The sequence below is a fragment of the Lissotriton helveticus genome, chromosome 4_1 (assembly GCF_964261635.1).
Source record: "Lissotriton helveticus chromosome 4_1, aLisHel1.1, whole genome shotgun sequence".
Lineage (NCBI taxonomy): Eukaryota > Metazoa > Chordata > Amphibia > Caudata > Salamandridae > Lissotriton > Lissotriton helveticus.
Genome location: NC_136063.1, coordinates 25,971,876 through 25,986,153, shown reverse-complemented (window position 1 = coordinate 25,986,153; position 14,278 = coordinate 25,971,876).

The window sequence follows — 14,278 nt, the reverse complement described above, 5'->3', positions numbered from 1 at the left end:
CAATTTTCACCCCGAGTGGGCTGGGTATGCTCAGACGTGAGTCCCAGGCTCTCCACACCACTGGAGTCAAGCTATCCAGGCTGATGAAGTCTGATAGCCAGAAACCGGTCCTTGGATGCTTGATTCTGGTCTGGGAAAGACATGGCTTGGTAGTTCGGACTGGACTGTTCCCATGAGGCACAGGGTCAGAGCTGATTTGTATATAGCCAGTGTCTAACCCAGGGTGGTGTGGAGTGCAAACACACGATGGATTTAGGCCCAGATCCTTGTACTGGGATGAATGTATGACAGTGTTCTACATTCTGTCCATCAACTGTGTTTTTTGGAATTTTCACCCCGAGTGGGCTGGGTATGCTCAGACTTGAGTCCCAGGCTCTCCACACCACTGGAGTCAAGCTATCCAGGCTGATGAAGGCTGATATCCAGAAACCGGTCCTTGGATGCTTGATTCCGGTCTTGGAAAGACATGGCTTGGTAGTTCGGACTGGACTGTTCCCATGAGGCACAGGGTCAGAGCTGATTTGCATATAGCCAGTGTCTAACCCAGGGTGGTGTGGAGTGCAAAAAAACTATGGATTTAGGCCCAGATCCTTGTACTGGGATGAATGTATGACATTGTTCTACATTCTGTCCATCAACTGTGTTTTTTGCAATTTTCACCCCGAGTGGGCTGGGTATGCTCAGACGTGAGTCCCAGGCTCTCCACACCACTGGAGTCAAGCTATCCAGGCTGATGAAGGCTGATAGCCAGAAACCTGTCCTTGGATGCTTGATTCCGGTCTGGGAAAGACATGGCTTGGTAGTTCGGACTGGACTTTTCCCATGAGGCACAGGGTCAGAGCTGATTTGCATATAGCCAGTGTCTAACCCAGGGTGGTGTGGAGTGCAAAAAAACGATGGATTTAGGCCCAGATCCTTGTACTGGGATGAATGTATGACATTGTTCACCATTCTGTCCATCAACTGTGTTTTTTGCAATTTTCACCCCGAGTGGGCTGGGTATGCTCAGACGTGAGTCCTAGGCTCTCCACACCACTGGAGTCAAGCTATCCAGGCTGATGAAGGCTGATAGCCAGAAACCGGTCCTTGGATGCTTGATTCCGGTCTGGGAAAGACATGGCTTGGTAGTTCGGACTGGACTGTTCCCATGAGGCACAGGGTCAGAGCTGATTTGCATATAGCCAGTGTCTAACCCAGGGTGGTGTGGAGTGCAAAAAATCGATGGATTTAGGCCCAGATCCTTGTACTGGGATGAATGTATGACATTGTTCTACATTCTGTCCATCAACTGTGTTTTTTGTAATTTTCACCCCGAGTGGGCTGGGTATGCTCAGACATGAGTCCCAGGCTCTCCACACCACTGGAGTCAAGCTATCCAGGCTGATGAAGGCTGATAGCCAGAAACCGGTCCTTGGATCCTTGATTCCGGTCTGCGAAAGACATGGCTTGGTAGTTCGAACTGGACTGTTCCCATGAGGCACAGGGTCAGAGCTGATTTGCATATAGCCAGTGTCTAACCCAGGGTGGTGTGGAGTGCAAAAAAACGATGGATTTAGGCCCAGATCCTTGTACTGTAATGAATGTATGACATTGTTCTACATTCTGTCCATCAACTGTGTTTTTTGCAATTTTCACCCCGAGTGGGCTAGGTATGCTCAGACGTGAGTCCCAGGCTCTCCACACCACTGGAGTCAAGCTATCCAGGCTGATGAAGGCTGATAGCCAGAAACCGGTCCATGGATGCTTGATTCCGGTCTGGGAAAGACATGGCTTGGTAGTTCGGACTGGACTGTTCCCATGAGGCACAGGGTCAGAGCTGATTTGCATATAGCCAGTGTCTAACCCAGGTTGGTGTGGAGTGCAAAAAAACGATGGATTTAGGCCCAGATCCTTGTACTGGGATGAATGTATGACATTGTTCTACATTCTGTCCATCAACTGTGTTTTTTGCAATTTTCACCCCGAGTGGGCTGGGTATGCTCAGACGTGAGTCCCAGGCTCTCCACACCACTGGAGTCAAGCTATCCAGGCTGATGAAGGCTGATAGCCAGAAACCGGTCCTTGGATGCTTGATTCCGGTCTGGGAAAGACATGGCTTGGTAGTTCGGACTGGACTGTTCCCATGAGGCACAGGGTCAGAGCTGATTTGCATATAGCCAGTGTCTAACACATGGTGGTGTGGAGTGCAAAAAAACGATGGATTTAGGCCCAGATCCTTGTACTGGGATGAATGTATGACATTGTTCTACATTCTGTCCATTAATTGTGTTTTTTGCAATTTTCACCCCGAGTTGGCTGGGTATGCTTAGACGTGAGTCCCAGGCTCTTCACACCACTGGAGTCAAGCTATCCAGGCTGATGAAGTCTGAAAGCCAGAAACCGGTCCTTGGATGCTTGATTCTGGTCTGGGAAAGACATGTCTTGGTAGTTCGGACTGGACTGTTCCCATGAGGCACAGGGTCAGAGCTGATTTGCATATAGCCAGTGTCAAACCCAGGGTGGTGTGGAGTGCACAAAAACTATGGATTTAGGCCCAGATCCTTGTACTGGGATGAATGCATGACATTGTTCTACATTCTGTCCATCAACTGTGTTTTTTGCAATTTTCACCCCGAGTGGGCTGGGTATGCTCAGACTTGAGTCCCAGGCTCTCCACACCACTGGAGTCAAGCTATCCAGGCTGATGAAGGCTGATAGCCAGAAACCGGTCCTTGGATGCTTGATTCCGGTCTTGGAAAGACATGGCTTGGTAGTTCGGACTGGACTGTTCCCATGAGGCACAGGGTCAGAGCTGATTTGCATATAGCCAGTGTCTAACCCAGGGTGGTGTGGAGTGCAAAAAAACTATGGATTTAGGCCCAGATCCTTGTACTGGGATGAATGTATGACATTGTTCTACATTCTGTCCATCAACTGTGTTTTTTGCAATTTTCACCCCGAGTGGGCTGGGTATGCTCAGACGTGAGTCCCAGGCTCTCCACACCACTGGAGTCAAGTTATCCAGGCTGATGAAGGCTGATAGCCAGAAACCTGTCCTTGGATGCTTGATTCCGGTCTGGGAAAGACATGGCTTGGTAGTTCGGACTGGACTGTTCCCATGAGGCACAGGGTCAGAGCTGATTTGCATATAGCCAGTGTCTAACCCAGGGTGGTGTGGAGTGCAAAAAAACAATGGATTTAGGCCCAGATCCTTGTACTGGGATGAATGTATGAAATTGTTCTACATTCTGTCCATCAACTGTGTTTTTTGCAATTTTCACCCCGAGTGGGCTGGGTATGCTCAGACGTGAGTCCCAGGCTCTCCACACCACTGGAGTCAAGCTATCCAGGCTGATGAAGGCTGATAGCCAGAAACCTGTCCTTGGATGCTTGATTCTGGTCTGGGAAAGACATGGCTTGGTAGTACGAACTGGACTGTTCCCATGAGGCACAGGGTCAGAGCTGATTTGCATATAGCCAGTGTCTAACCCAGGGTGGTGTGGAGTGCAAAAAAACTATGGATTTAGGCCCAGATCCTTGTACTGGGATGAATGTATGACATTGTTCTACATTCTGTCCATCAACTGTGTTTTTTGCAATTTTCACCCCGAGTGGGCTAGATATGCTCAGACATGAGTCCCAGGCTCTCCACACCACTGGAGTCAAGCTATCCAGGCTGATGAAGGCTGATAGCCAGAAACCGGTCCATGGATGCTTGATTCCGGTCTGGGAAAGTCATGGCTTGGTAGTTCGGACTGGACTGTTCCCATGAGGCACAGGGTCAGAGCTGATTTGCATATAGCCAGTGTCTAACCCAGGGTGGTGTGGAGTGCAAAAAAACGATGGATTTAGACCCAGATCCTTGTACTGGGATGAATGTATGACAGTGTTCTACATTCTGTCCATCAACTGTGTTTTTGGCAATTTTCACCACGAGTGGGCTGGGTATCCTCAGACGTGAGTCCCAGGCTCTCCACACCACTGGAGTCAAGCTATCCAGGCTGATGAAGGCTGATAGCCAGAAACCGGTCCTTGGATGCTTGATTCCGGTCTGGGAAAGACATGGCTTGGTAGTTCGGACTGGACTGTTCCCATGAGGCACAGGGTCAGAGCTGATTTGCATATAGCCAGTGTCTAACCCAGGGTGGTGTGGAGTGCAAAAAAACGATGGATTTAGGCCCAGATCCTTGTACTGGGATGAATGTATGAAATTGTTCTACATTCTGTCCATCAACTGTGTTTTTTGCAATTTTCACCCCGAGTGGGCTGGGTATGCTCAGACGTGAGTCCCAGGCTCTCCACACCACTGGAGTCAAGCTATCCAGGCTGATGAAGGCTGATAGCCAGAAACCTGTCCTTGGATGCTTGATTCTGGTCTGGGAAAGACATGGCTTGGTAGTACGAACTGGACTGTTCCCATGAGGCACAGGGTCAGAGCTGATTTGCATATAGCCAGTGTCTAACCCAGGGTGGTGTGGAGTGCAAAAAAAACTATGGATTTAGGCCCAGATCCTTGTACTGGGATGAATGTATGACATTGTTCTACATTCTGTCCATCAACTGTGTTTTTTGCAATTTTCACCCCGAGTGGGCTAGATATGCTCAGACATGAGTCCCAGGCTCTCCACACCACTGGAGTCAAGCTATCCAGGCTGATGAAGGCTGATAGCCAGAAACCGGTCCATGGATGCTTGATTCCGGTCTGGGAAAGTCATGGCTTGGTAGTTCGGACTGGACTGTTCCCATGAGGCACAGGGTCAGAGCTGATTTGCATATAGCCAGTGTCTAACCCAGGGTGGTGTGGAGTGCAAAAAAACGATGGATTTAGACCCAGATCCTTGTACTGGGATGAATGTATGACAGTGTTCTACATTCTGTCCATCAACTGTGTTTTTGGCAATTTTCACCACGAGTGGGCTGGGTATCCTCAGACGTGAGTCCCAGGCTCTCCACACCACTGGAGTCAAGCTATCCAGGCTGATGAAGGCTGATAGCCAGAAACCGGTCCTTGGATGCTTGATTCCGGTCTGGGAAAGACATGGCTTGGTAGTTCGGACTGGACTGTTCCCATGAGGCACAGGGTCAGAGCTGATTTGCATATAGCCAGTGTCTAACCCAGGGTGGTGTGGAGTGCAAAAAAACGATGGATTTAGGCCCAGATCCTTGTACTGGGATGAATGTATGAAATTGTTCTACATTCTGTCCATCAACTGTGTTTTTTGCAATTTTCACCCCGAGTGGGCTGGGTATGCTCAGACGTGAGTCCCAGGCTCTCCACACCACTGGAGTCAAGCTATCCAGGCTGATGAAGGCTGATAGCCAGAAACCTGTCCTTGGATGCTTGATTCTGGTCTGGGAAAGACATGGCTTGGTAGTACGAACTGGACTGTTCCCATGAGGCACAGGGTCAGAGCTGATTTGCATATAGCCAGTGTCTAACCCAGGGTGGTGTGGAGTGCAAAAAAAACTATGGATTTAGGCCCAGATCCTTGTACTGGGATGAATGTATGACATTGTTCTACATTCTGTCCATCAACTGTGTTTTTTGCAATTTTCACCCCGAGTGGGCTAGATATGCTCAGACATGAGTCCCAGGCTCTCCACACCACTGGAGTCAAGCTATCCAGGCTGATGAAGGCTGATAGCCAGAAACCGGTCCATGGATGCTTGATTCCGGTCTGGGAAAGTCATGGCTTGGTAGTTCGGACTGGACTGTTCCCATGAGGCACAGGGTCAGAGCTGATTTGCATATAGCCAGTGTCTAACCCAGGGTGGTGTGGAGTGCAAAAAAACGATGGATTTAGGCCCAGATCCTTGTACTGGGATGAATGTATGACAGTGTTCTACATTCTGTCCATCAACTGTGTTTTTGGCAATTTTCACCACGAGTGGGCTGGGTATCCTCAGACGTGAGTCCCAGGCTCTCCACACCACTGGAGTCAAGCTATCCAGGCTGATGAAGGCTGATAGCCAGAAACCGGTCCTTGGATGCTTGATTCCGGTCTGGGAAAGACATGGCTTGGTAGTTCGGACTGGACTGTTCCCATGAGGCACAGGGTCAGAGCTGATTTGCATATAGCCAGTGTCTAACCCAGGGTGGTGTGGAGTGCAAAAAAACGTTGGTTTTAGGCCCAGATCCTTGTATTTGGATGAATGTGTTACATTGTTCTACATTCTGTCCATCAACTGTGTTTTTTGCAATTTTCACCCCAAGTGGGCTGGGTATGCTCAGACGTGAGTCCCAGGCTCTCCACACCACTGGAGTCAAGCTATCCAGGCTGATGAAGGCTGATAGCCAGAAACCAGTCCTTGGATGCTTGATTCCGTTCTGGGAAAGACATGGCTTGGTAGTTCGGACTGGACTGTTCCCATGAGGCACAGGGTCAGAGCTGATTTGCATATAGCCAGTGTCTAACCCAGGGTGGTGTGGAGTGCAAAAAAACGATGGATTTAGGCCCAGATCCTTGCACTGGGATGAATGTATGACATTGTTCTACATTCTGTCCATCAACTGTGTTTTTTGCAATTTTCACCCCGAGTGGGCTGGGTATGCTCAGACGTGAGTCCCAGGCTCTCCACACCACTGGAGTCAAGCTATCCAGGCTGATGAAGGCTGATAGCCAGAAACCGGTCCATGGATGCTTGATTCCGGTCTGGGAAAGACATGGCTTGGTAGTTCGGACTGGACTGTTCCCATGAGGCACAGGGTCAGAGCTGATTTGCATATAGCCAGTGTCTAACCCAGGGTGGTGTGGAGTGCAAAAAAACGATGGATTTAGGCCCAGATCCTTGTACTGGGATGAATGTATGACAGTGTTCTACATTCGGTCCATCAACTGTGTTTTTGGCAATTTTCACCACGAGTGGGCTGGGTATCCTCAGACGTGAGTCCCAGGCTCTCCACACCACTGGAGTCAAGCTATCCAGGCTGATGAAGGCTGATAGCCAGAAACCGGTCCTTGGATGCTTGATTCCGGTCTGGGAAAGACATGGCTTGGTAGTTCGGACTGGACTGTTCCCATGAGGCACAGGGTCAGAGCTGATTTGCATATAGCCAGTGTCTAACCCAGGGTGGTGTGGAGTGCAAAAAAACGATGGATTTAGGCCCAGATCCTTGTATTTGGATGAATGTATTACATTGTTCTACATTCTGTCCATCAACTGTGTTTTTTGCCATTTTCACCCCAAGTGGGCTGGGTATGCTCAGACGTGAGTCCCAGGCTCTCCACACCACTGGAGTCAAGCTATCCAGGCTGATGAAGGCTGATAGCCAGAAACCAGTCCTTGGATGCTTGATTCCGGTCTGGGAAAGACATGGCTTGGTAGTTCGGACTGGACTGTTCCCATAAGGCACAGGGTCAGAGCTGATTTGCATATAGCCAATGTCTAACCCAGGGTGGTGTGGAGTGCAAAAAAACTATGGATTTAGGCCCAGATCCTTGTATTTGGATGAATGTATTACATTGTTCTACATTCTGTCCATCAACTGTGTTTTTTGCAATTTTCACCCCAAGTGGGCTGGGTATGCTCAGACGTGAGTCCCAGGCTCTCCACACCACTGGAGTCAAGCTATCCAGGCTGATGAAGGCTGATAGCCAGAAACCAGTCCTTGGATGCTTGATTCCGGTCTGGGAAAGACATGGCTTGGTAGTTCGGACTGGACTGTTCCCATATGGCACAGGGTCAGAGCTGATTTGCATATAGCCAGTGTTGAACCCAGGGTGGTGTGGAGTGCAAAAAAACGATGGATTTAGGCCCAGATCCTTGTACTGGGATGAATGTATGACATTGTTCTACATTCTGTCCATCAACTGTGTTTTTTGCAATTTTCACCCCGAGTGGGCTGGGTATTGTCAGACGTGAGTCCCAGGCTCTCCACACCACTGGAGTCAAGCTATCCAGGCTGATGAAGGCTGATAGCCAGAAACCGGTCCTTGGATGCTTGATTCCGGTCTGGGAAAGACATGGCATGGTAGTTCGGACTGGACTGTTCCCATGAGGCACAGGGTCAGAGCTGATTTGCATTTAGCCAGTGTCTAACCCAGGGTGGTGTGGAGTGCAAATAAACGATGGATTTAGGCCCAGATCCTTGTACTGGGATGAATGTATGACATTGTTCTACATTCTGTCCATCAACTGTGTTTTTTGCCCTTTTTGATTGAGTCACACCTGAGAGGTGGTTCTGTCATACAGCAGTTGGATTAGACGCAGATGCCCTCGGTCGATGCCCAGAACTGACAGTTTGTGAGGATGTGGTCTAGTTGTTAAACAGTAGCGGAATAAACAAGAGGAACAGGATTCTTAAGTCATCTTCCTGTCACAGCCACAAATGGTTTCCTGAATGGCTTCCTCAGCTAAATAAACAGCTTGCCTTTTACATCACAAGGGTTTGCTGCCTGAGGTCGTCTGGTAAGGACTCATGGTGATAGGAGGGTGACATTTCATTTCCTTTGTTTTGATTTCCTCAGCTCCAGCCAAAAGTAAAAGTACACAGAAATGAGCATGAAGTTACACTACCTCAGAGCAGTCACAGTGGTAGAGATCTACACACACCTTTTACAGAGCAATACATTTCTTGGTTTTTTACCTTGTACCCCCTGGCTTAGATTGTGCTTCATATGCTTTTCTTTTTTGCATTTGGGTCCCTTCGACTGGAGTAAATAAACTGTCCATTTTTATTTGTGTCTTAACCTTGCGACTGGTAAGATGCTGATCAAAACTTGTCTCTCACCCTGAGCTTGTGCTGTCTTGCTGTCTCTAAATGTGGCTCAGTGCCATGAGACTTCATTTGGAGTAAGCCGTCTAGTGCGATAAATCAAGTCTATATAACATAAAATAACATAACATAACATAACATAACAGGGTTTGATAACTTTGCCACAATTCCTTAAAGGTCCGCCCACACGTTTGTAGCCAGGAGTACATGTTTTGACAGGGCTGACGTTGCGTGACTCCACAAGAAAAGGACTTGCACTTCAAGCAGCTGCGATCATTTTGTTTATTTATCCATCTCCCTGAGCCAGCAGCAGAATGACTGAGCTTGGACTTTCAGAGGCACAGTCATGACATTTCAAAGTGTCTTACATTACTTTATATTTGATATGGTTTGTTTTTCTCTGGCAGAAGCACAGGTGGAAAGATGAACATCATTAACTTTAGACTTCACAGTGCAGTTTTATGTTTGAGAGCTCACAGCTACACTAATCTACACTGATTTTTAGGTTGGCTTAAAAGTGCAGTTGTCACCTGAACTTCTGTGATAAACACAAAAAGCTTTCAGAGTCTACTGACAGAGATTTCAGTTCCATCCACGTTAGTTTCCTTGATTACAGGATTCAATTGGGCTGAATTTGTATGCTTCCACTAAAAGACTGCTTGTATTGCACCTTTTGGCAGGTGGCGAGGTTTATACTCAATACAGGAGGACTGCGTTTGTAATGGCGGCAAACCATCGACCATGGCTCTACGCCTGATCTGCTTATTATAACATGATATGATACAGGCAGTAGACTTTACTATTTGTTGTGAAAAGCATATGTTGGAGTTGGTAGCCATTCAAGGGTGGATTGTTACTCTACATTAAAGCATATAAGTAGATATTTTACTAAAGGGAATCCCACAAATTACTGTATTGAGTAATGACTTTGGTGTTGGTCACCCTGTAACAAAGATCAGGTATATATGGTTTGCGCAATAAGAGTTTTTGTTAGGCTTTCTTAGGAGGGACAACATTTTGCTTAGCCAACTGTATTTGTGTATACCTTTCATATTTTTCAATGTGTCTCTGATGGAAGCCATGTGGAAAAGCATAAGCCAAAAACCGGAGCCCTGAGCCACTTAGAGTGACAATCTATATGCCTGTTCGGTGCGCTGGTAATGTTATGGTCGAGACCTTGCTCAATGCCACAGATCTGGTCCGCTTATAATGAAATATTATGACAAAGCCAGTTAGTCTAACTTATAAATTGTGAAAAGCATATGTTAAAGCCAGTACACTCATTGTTTTCCAGGGTATAGATAGATGCTTTCCGTGATGAATCTTGTTAGGCACTGTTGAGAAGGTTCATATATTGTTTCGCAAGCGGTATTTATCTACACATTTGTAAATGTATAACTGTATGTATGAAGGCTGCCAGTTTACGTGCATTTGAATTGGGTAAAGTGTAAACCCAATGTTGAATGGTAAAGGCTTCATCAGTTCATTGCGAAAATCCATGCCACATTTCATAGGTTTGATCTGTTTTTTGATGAAAAGTTATGACAAAGCCAGTAGGCATGACCTGCTAATTGAGATGAGCATGCCCAATTTACTTTTAAGGATGGATTGGTCTTAAGCTCAATCAATCAATCAGGAGTTAGCATAGCGGGTTACTCACCCGTTATGGTCTCAAGGCGCTGAGCTGGGGGGCTGCTGTTCCGTCTCAGCGTGAAGGTTCAGTCGAAGAGACAGGTCTAGAGATTTGCCCTGAATTGGGTCAGCGACGGGGATAGCCTGAGGTAAAGAGGCAAGGTGTTCCAGGTCTTAGTGGCAAGGTAGGAGAAAGACCTTCCTCATATTCTGGTCTTATGAGTGTGTGAGACGTTGGCCAGGGCAAGTTAGGTTGAGTGAAGTTGTCTGGCGGGTACGTGGAATGCGAGGCGGTAGTTCAGATATGCTTCTCCTGCATCATGGAGAGCTTTGTAGGCATGTGTGAGTAGTTTGAGGGTGATTCTCTTGTTGCCTGGGAGCTAGTGGAGTTATCGGAGGTGTTGTGTGATGTGGCTGCGCAGGAATTTCTAGGACCAGTCTGGCAGTGGCATTTTGAACATTGTGTAGTCTCCTAAGCTGGTTCTGGGTGACACCGGCCTAGAGTGTGTTGCCCCAGTCGAGTCTGCTGGTGATGAGTGTGTCGGTGACCATTTTTTTGGATTCTGTGGGGTTCCATCTGAATGTCTTTTAAAGCAAGTGGAAGCAGGAAGAGGATACGTCAGTGATCTGGCGGTTCATTGTGAGAGCTGAGTCCAGTATAATGATGAGGTGACGTGCGTGGGTTGTGGTGGTGGGAGGGGTTCTTAGTGTATCAGACCACCAGGAGACATTTCAGGCTGAGGAGGCAGGTCACAGGATGAGTACTTCATTCTTGACCGAGTTGAGCTTGGGAAAGCTATCTTTCCTCCAGGTGGCGACGGCCTACATACCTCTGTGAAAGTTCATTCTGCCGGCTGTGGGTTCGTTGTTGAGACAGAGGACCAGCCGGATGTGCTTGGCTTAGGAGACGATGTTGAGTCTGTGGTTTCTGACGATGACCACGATTGGGGTCACGTAGATGTTGAAGAGTTTAGAGCTCCGGGAGGAGCCCTGGCGCAATCCAAAGCTAACCACAGTAGGTTCAGAGAGGAACGGAAGTAGTATGACTCTCTGTGTTCAGCCAGTAAGGAAGTAGTAGATCCAGTCCAGGGCCTAGTCCCTTATGCCGGCATTGTGGAGTTGAGGTTCCTTGAAAATCGTTACGACGTTTTGGGCATCGCCGAATATGGACGAGTGTGGTATCTATGAACCGTAAATGACGAGTTTAGTAAGTGTACGCGGTATCGCCATGCTACTCAGAAGAGTTCGTCTCATTTACAGGTTTTTCCAATGAACCCTCGGGTTCCATTTTAGATACGGCATCCATTTCGTTTCTTGCCCTCACGTAGTCAGCAAACAGGCAACTGTCCGCATCATGACCTTTTGTTCCCAAGCTTCACGGAAGAAGCATATGCCTTTTCATGCGTCTTTTATGAGTAGGGGGGGGACACTGCTAAAGCAGTTGCCTCAGCTCGAAGGTGATTCTGCCGTGCCGGTCTATTGTTTCAGCCTCGCACGTGCTGGGATCAAGCCCTTTTAAGCTACGATTACGCATCCAATATTATCCTCACACTCTCTCCTCCCTGTTGTCTGACTTCCCTGCAGCTGTTCTTGTCTCTTTCTCTTGCTTATTTACAACTCAAGTGGAATGTACCTAATGGTGGGAAGATGTGCTTTTACAGTTGGAACTGGTGATGTTAATGTAATTATGTTCCGGGGTTCTGAATACATAAAAGCGATCCTTTTGAATTTTACTGTGGGAACTGAGCTGTAACCTTTTGCTTACATATTGTGCAATGACAAGATCTTGTATAAAAGAGAGCGATCCACAAATGCAATTTGAAGCAGACTCTTGGAACCTACACTCTGTTGTACTTCTCATGACTTTTGCATCCCTGCAGTAATAAACGCTGATCTTTGACGCCGAAGGAAGTCTCCCGTGTCTCTGTCTTTAGTGCGCCAGAACAGGTATCCCACAAAGGTTTTAGGTGTTGTTCCCTGGCACAGCTGGGCCTTAAATAGTCCAGTCCTTCAGTTGGCGCCCAACGTGGGGCGACATCGGCGGTACCGGTCCAAAGCCTGACGATTGTGAGGAACTTCGTGTGAAATCTCCGAGGAAAAGGTGCACCCCGCTTCATCGATCCTGTTGTCGAAATAAATGGTCCGAAGATTTTTCCCGCGAAGATTCCCGCCTCCTGACGGCTGCAACGGACCGATGCCCTGACTGTCGACCTGTTTTCGACGCCTGGCGTAGACCTTTCGTACAGCGAGACGATAGACTGGGCCTTCCTGGTGACGCCATTGAAGCTCTCAGTTAAGTATTTGTGGGTCGCTCCCAGTCCTTAGTTGTTGTTTCAGCTTGTTGAAGCTTTGTTGTTTGCATGGTTCCATTGCATTTGTGGTTCTTAGTTGTTGGTTTTTAGTTGTTATTTGACAGTTGCAATTGCCAAAAACCGAGGGTTTTGTCTTTCACGAAGATTCAGTACTTCGGTAACCCTTGAAGTTTGATACTAGGTTAGTGTGCACGATGCCTAGCCATAGTGGTTGTCTTGGTTTCTTTAAATGTTGCAACAAGGATTCCTGGTTGGAGGACTCGTGTCCGATACCTCCAGTTGGAACTCCGATATATGAGCTCTATAGTCGACATGGTGTGGGCCCTATTATATATAATAAATATTGGGTCCGTTACACGAAAAAAGATGGTGTCCTTAGTTGGCCACCGCACGGAAGTTTTGAACTTGCGATTTTAGATAATCTTGAAGCTAAATTGTTTAAAAAGAAAGCTAGGCCAGCTATGTTTGATTCCTTTCGGTTGTGGCGTAAAGAGGCCAAGCAGAAAGAAATCAAACAGTTTAAAAAGAATCGAAGAGAAGGTATCGTTCCGATAATGCAAGTTGTACAACAATGTCAGCGAGATAAAGAAGAAAAAGAAATAGAAGTTTCCACTAGACTGCATCACATGAGGATAGACAAATGTTATACGGTTTTACCAACTAGTCAGGATAAGAAAGAAGAGGATTTAAAGGAGGATCCCTTGTTAGCGTATTTGATGAAATCCCCACCTCCTTATGCACAGGGTGCTACAGCCCCTGTAGTTCCTCCTGTAGTTCCGCCTGTTGTTCCTCCTGTTGTCCCTCCAGTTGTTCCGGCGGCTGCGGGTCAGCCCGTTGTTGGTTCTACGTTTGTCCCACCACCTGTCTCTATTCCTACTGCTCCTTTGCCTGTACCTTCTCAGCCTCTTGTCCCTGCCACCCCGACTATCTTGCCTGCTTCTGCTGTGTCTGCCGTCACTTCAAACGTTGTGGCTCCTGTTCTCCTTTCTCCTTCTGTTCGTAATCGTATCCCTAACACTGTTGCTACCCTTTATTCACCGCTTTCTGGTCAGTTATTTCCATCCGATACTTCTGAAACTCCCCAAAGACGGAGTCAGATCCCTAGTGGAAGGGAAAAAGAGACGTTAGTGACAATGGCACATAGGTGGATAAGGGATCTATGATGTTACAACGCGTTATTTTACAACGCAGACCGTTACATCGCAATTTTTACAACGCAGGAACCATTACAATGCAAACCTTTACAACGCATGTCATTACATAGCAGATGCTATTACAACGCATGGCATTACATCGTAAGTATAGGTAAGTATACCTTTTTAAAAAAAATGTAATTAAGTTAATTTAATTAAATTAATTTAATTAAAATACATTTTAAAATAGTAATTATTTTTATTTAATAAATTTAAATTTATTTATTTAAATTAATTTTAATAAAAATTGTAATTAATTTTATTTAATTAATATAATTAAATTAATTTAATTTAAATATGTTTTTGATTGTAATTAAATTAAATTATTTAAAATAATGTATTTAATTTAATTATTTTAATTAAGAAATGTAATTAATATAATATAATTAATTTAATTTAACCTAAATACACCCCTGTACCCTAAAACCCAAACCCTGCCCTGAAAC